Genomic DNA, 5,814 nt, shown 5'->3' with positions numbered 1-5,814 from the left:
ACGAGCCCGGCTTCGGCGTGAAATCTTTCTCGTGTGGAGCCAAGGACTGAGGTTGGAATCTAGCCTGGAGAGAGAGACCTTATAGACTCTCAAGGTCCCAACTGGAATAAAGATTTTTCACGTCAAAAAATATGATTATTTTCTCAGAGCACTGGGTTGATATAAGTGGGCAGTATTGAAATTTGATACCCAAAATTGGGGGGATAACGAAATGCAGTGGTTGGTTTATAAACTTTCATAGGTGGGGGAATACATTCATAGGATTATAGGAATAAGATGTAGGTGTTACTTAAATGCAGTTTTTAGGCATAGGATATTTTTGTTTTGTTCACATATAGAATGTTATGTTTAAATGATTGTATGCATTTTAGTTTTATCCTATTAAGTATAGATATGACTTTATTATTGTTTGAAAATGATAAATGACTAGAGAGTTATGTGAAAGTGTCAAACTGACAAAGGGTGGTCTGTGGTAATTGCATAATCTGGTGTCCATTTGGGACTTGAGAAGATTAAAATGAAGTGATGGAGTCTAGGCTGTCAATTGGATCATAGCCAATGAAGCCTGTGTGTGGGCATGGCCTTCCCCTGAGAATTCTGGAAAACCCGGGATTTTCTCCTTGGAGGCGGGAGGCACCTTTCTCTCTCTCTGCTCACTCCCTGGGAGACATTGCAGATGACAAGCACGTGGAACTACGCTAGTGCCCTGAGTTGAAGAAGCCACATGGACCTACCCTGATACAACCAGAACTCTACAGCAAGAAAAGCCATGTAGAGACCCCTGCCAGTGCTGGGATGCTTACAATGCCACTGCATCCAGACTTTCTACCTATTGGCTTGTGATCATCCTGCATTCAGCATCGTTGCATGTGTTTTGTGAATCTGAAGAGGACTATATAGATTGGTATTGGACATATGGGCTAATATAAGACTTATGGGCTTGGACTAGACTGGGTTGGGATGCTTTCTGAATGTACAATTATCCTTGATATAATACTCTTGTACACATGAGTCTCTATGAATTTGTTTCTCTAGTCTATCCAGGCTAACAACCAATCATCACCAATTTTGAAATCATTTTCTTGTTTCTTCTACCCATTATTATTTTTAATCCCCATCCTCCCAAGCCATAACCCTAAACCAAAGCCAAACCAAATTCATTGTCACTGAGTCGATAGCAACCCTATAGGGCAAGGTAAAGCTGCCCCCGGGAGTGTGTCAGACTATTAATTTTTTACATGAGTCTAAAGGCCTCAAGTAGAAAGAACATGTTTTCAAAATGATCATGGAAACATGTACAAATATGCTTGACACAATGAATGTATATATGGATTATGATGAGAGCTATAAGAGCCCCCAGTAAAATGATTTTTTTAAAAGATACATTTCCTTCTCACTGGAAGAGACCAGATAGTGAAAAGGCTGGGTGGAAAAAACAGAATGTTCACACCATCCCCTTACAATGACTGGATAGACTATTGGGTTTGAGGCCTGAGACAATGACACAGCATGAAGTCTGGGGTACAGGGACACACATATCGGAAAGAGGAGTTACACTACAGGAGACCTACCAATAGCAGAAGACTCACCAGAAAGCCAGCCTGTGGTGGGAGGTCCACCATTAACAGAAAATCAAGTCCCACTCGCCAGTCTTAGAGGCCCATTAGACTAGCTACAGGCCCTTTGGACTTATATTCCAAAGTATCCCCTTCAATAAACTCACTTCTTCTGTTAAAATAAAATAACCCAGAAAGTAAGTCCCATCTTTCTTTCTCCTTGCCATAACCCTAAGAAACTATTAATCTAGTTGCTGTCTTTATGGATTACTTATCCTAGATTTCCTATTTTTAAAAAATCACACCTAAACCCTAACAATGACAACATAAAGCACAGAAAAACCTTAGTCCCAAAGAAATCAGAAAACAGATATTAGAAGAAATTTAAATGGTGCAGCCCTATTTTAAATGCCATGTATTTGTAATACTATATTATCCTAACAAAGCTTTAACTAGTATTTACCACAATGTAGTGGTGATGTAGTCGCTACACATTGGCTGCAATCAGAAGAACCCTTTCAAAAACTGGTGTTGATTTAATGCAAGCCGGGAAATATAATAGTCTTTTTTATTGTGACTCAAAATTGTTCTACCCCATATTTCATCTTATACCAAAAGCAAACTAGCCAACAAACAAAAACCACTACTTTTACTTAAAACTATAAAACCAGTAATCAAAAAATCATCCCCAAATAGAAGTCAGCACAAAACTAATTTTATTTTAAACCAGTAAACATTTATTTATGAAAACCCATTAATTCCCATAAAGCAAACAAAAAAGTCTCAAAGTCTTGCTCTTTTCTTGGTATTGGCAATGTCAAACAGCAAAGTTGTGGAAGATAACTGGCTCTTGTAAACAACTGGAAACAGTTCAAGCAGAAAAAGTCATTCAGCCATTTCTCTTCTTTCAAAACAGGGCGGCTTTGTGATGTCGAGTTTTTCAGAAAGGCTGATAACTTGCCTGGTAACCAGGATAATAAGGAGCAGCCTGGTTTATTTGCACGTTGAAGTTATCGACAGCACAGTGGAACGCAGGAAACAAACCTCCACCATAGTCATTAAATATTGGCTGCATATTATAGGCATTAATGGTATTGCTAAATATTTGATCAGCTCTTACTTGGCTGTAGAGTGAGGACGGAACAGGCACAAGAATGGAAGGAAGGCGACCACCACCAAAAGCGCCTTGACCAGCCGGGTTGGTTCCGAGGTAACCAGGATAAGCCCCAAAATAACTTGCTTCACAGGCATAGGGGCCACCACCACCCACAGCACCTTCAACATCTGGGTTGGTTCCGAGGCCATCAGGGTTTGCTGCATAGCCATCCTGGTTTGGATGGAAGCCGCGTTTTGCCTGGTGACGCAGTCGGCGGGCAAATGAAGCAATGCTTCTCAACAGCGGAGGCCGGCCATATTCTCGAGGGTGTGCAATTTGAATTTCACACCGCGTGGAACCAATTAGGTGGTACCTGGTTTCTAAGACCTTCCTCGCCGCGTTCTCATGCGCATACGTGATAAAGCCAAAAGCTCGTCTTTTATTTGTGTTTGGCCACACCGGCAGTTCAATATCCTGAATCACTCCAAATGTCTCAAAGTACTGTCTGATTTTGTGGGCAGGCATACAGGGGTTGAGCCCACCCAAGAAAAGCTTCCACACAGGGAAGTTAGATTCCATGGCTTTGGCCCTTTTGAGATATATTATCTTGCCTTCTAGTTTGTGCTCTGGACGTTGGAGGACATTCTCCACGGAAGCACGGTCTTTGAAAACGACAAATCCAAATCTCCTGGATAGGCCAGTATTCCGGTTAATTTTGATAATAAAGTCTATTATCTCGCCAAACTGAGACAAGTATTCAAGAAGGGCTCGCTTACTGGTATCGTCAGAGAGTCCCCCGATGAACAGTTTGTTGGCGTCATGCAGAAGCTTGGTGGCCTCGATTCGGAACCCTCTCGGGTACCGGCCTCCTTGGAGTCCGTTCATGGCAACACTGTTGGCGTTCGTCGCACGGTGGGTGACCGAAATCATGGTGAAAGGTGAGAAACCAGAGGCCAGACACGAAAGCGAGAAGCAAATAGTGGCGTAGCGGATTGACCGGTGAGCAGCGATGGAGTATGGGTACTGGAAGGGGCCGTGGTGAACTACGCACGTAGAGACGTAATGACGTAAAAACATGTGAGTGGTTGAATTTAAAATTGAGCAGCAACGTTTAAGATCCTACTTTCAAAGTAACAGTTCCAGCTATTTGCTTTGCGAAAGTAAACTGGCTTCAGATCTTTCTTCTTCTTCTTCTTTCTTTCTTTCTTTCTTTCTTTCTTTCTTTCTTTCTTTCTTTCTTTCTTTCTTTCTTTCTTTCTTTCTTTCTTTCCCTCTCCTCTCCTCCCCTCCCCTCCCCTCCCCTCCTCCTCCTCCTCCTCCTCCTCCTCCTCCTCCTCCTCCTCCTCCTCCTCCTCCTCCTCTTCTCTCTCTCTCTCTCTCTCTCTCTCTCTCTCGACAATAGCCAGGAAAGGGGGTTTGCCTGGAGCATCATCTAGTCCCCATGCATCTCTTGTACCTGAAAACAGTTTAAACTTCCCTCACTTTCTGAAAGGTGCCTTGCCTATTTTTCAGTTCTTTGCATACTTCAGGTAAGTTGTTTACTCCTCTGAGGGATTTGGGGCTGAGGTGGATGATAAGGCAAGGATAAAATAGACCTAGAACGTACTCCATAGGGACAGGAAACATTTATGAATTTGCAAGTTATGTTGAGGGAGTCTAAAATAGCCATTTTCACAACAGCATTATTGAGATATAAATTACATGCCGCATGTTTCACTCTTTTGTCTCTCCAGTGTATATTTACAGAGTTGTACAGTCACCACCACAATTTAACTTTCGACCCCTATGGCATCTACCCCTTCCCCCAGCACCCCACCCCTGTCTCTCACCACTCCTATGACACTCTGTTCCGTCACCGCTAACCCCAACCTTTCTCTCGCACTACCTTCACCTCCTCTCCACCCATCATGCCCACTCCTCCCCCACCTCATCATCAAAAAATCCACATACCTATTAGCAATCACTCTCATTTTCCCCAAACTCTTCCAGTCACAGAAGAGTGGTCTTTTCGGTCTGACTTCTTTCCTTTAGCTGTAGCATAATGTTTTTAGGGTTTCCTTCATTACGAGTTCGAATCAGTGTTTCATTCCTTTTATGGCTGAATAATATTACAAAGTGTGGATATATAGCAATGGTATAGCCATTCCTCTTTTTAAAAAATTGGAACGTAATCATGCTCACTACATGGTCAGCAGTTTGAAACTACCAGCCACTCTGTAGAAAAAAGATGAGACTGGCTGGCTCTGGGCGGTGGGAGCTGCCCGCCGCCGTGCAGCCATGGCGGAGAAGTTCGATCACCTGGAGGAGCACCTGGAGAAGTTCGTGGAGAACATCCGGCAGCTCGGCCTCATCGTCAGCGACTTCCAGCCCAGCAGCCAGGCCGGGCTCAACCAGAAACTGAATTTTATCGTCACTGGCTTACAGGACATCGATAAGTGCAGACAGCAGCTTCAGGACATTAAGGTGCCGCTAGAAGTGTTTGAGTACATCGATCAAGGTCGGAACCCCCAGCTGTACACCAAGGAGTGCCTGGAGAGGGCACTGGCCAAGAACGAGCAGGTGCGAGGCAAAATGGACACCATGAAGAAATTTAAAAGTCTGTTAATTCAAGAACTTTCCAAAGTGTTCCCAGAAGACATGGCCAAGTATCGGAGCATCCGAGGGGAGGACCATCCTCCCTCCTAGTTGCCTGGGAGCGGACCTGAGCCTTGTTGACTTCTGTCATTGTGACACCCGATTCCCTGCCATGAGCTGCCCACGGCCTTGTGGTCAGTGGCCCAAGGAGGACGCCAGGGATGGGCCGAGCCCACTGTCTGCTTGTCAGGCTTGCAGACGCGCAGGACTGCACTGCCATCAAACCCCACCCACAGTGACCCCAGGACACAGGAGATCTCCCGACACGTGTCCAACCAAGGCAGACTGCCACAGCTTTCTTCGACTCCTGCCGCAGACCTCTCAGCAGCTGTGTGCTTAATCGCTGCACCACCACCAGGCCTCGAGACAAGAGCCCAACAATTCTTCTGGAAATGTGAAATGCAGTTTGTAAATTAAAGATTCTTAAAACTTGAAAAAAAAGATGAGACTTTCTACAGGTATAAAAATGTACAATCTCTGAAATCTCCATAGCTGGTTCTACTCTGTCCTGCTGGATCGCTATGAGTC

At 44.2% G+C, this 5,814-nt stretch overlaps 1 pseudogene; it reads left to right on the top strand.

Moving 5' to 3' along the window:
- Window positions 1-4,910: 4,910 nt before the first annotated feature.
- Window positions 4,911-5,389, top strand: LOC142434273 (mediator of RNA polymerase II transcription subunit 10 pseudogene; annotated as a pseudogene).
- The last annotated feature ends 425 nt before the right edge of the window (window positions 5,390-5,814 follow it).

Source organism: Tenrec ecaudatus, chromosome X (assembly GCF_050624435.1).
Source record: "Tenrec ecaudatus isolate mTenEca1 chromosome X, mTenEca1.hap1, whole genome shotgun sequence".
NCBI classification, from domain to species: Eukaryota; Metazoa; Chordata; class Mammalia; order Afrosoricida; family Tenrecidae; genus Tenrec; species Tenrec ecaudatus.
Note: the sequence above shows the minus strand (reverse complement) of the source record. Positions and strands in the feature narration are given on the sequence as shown.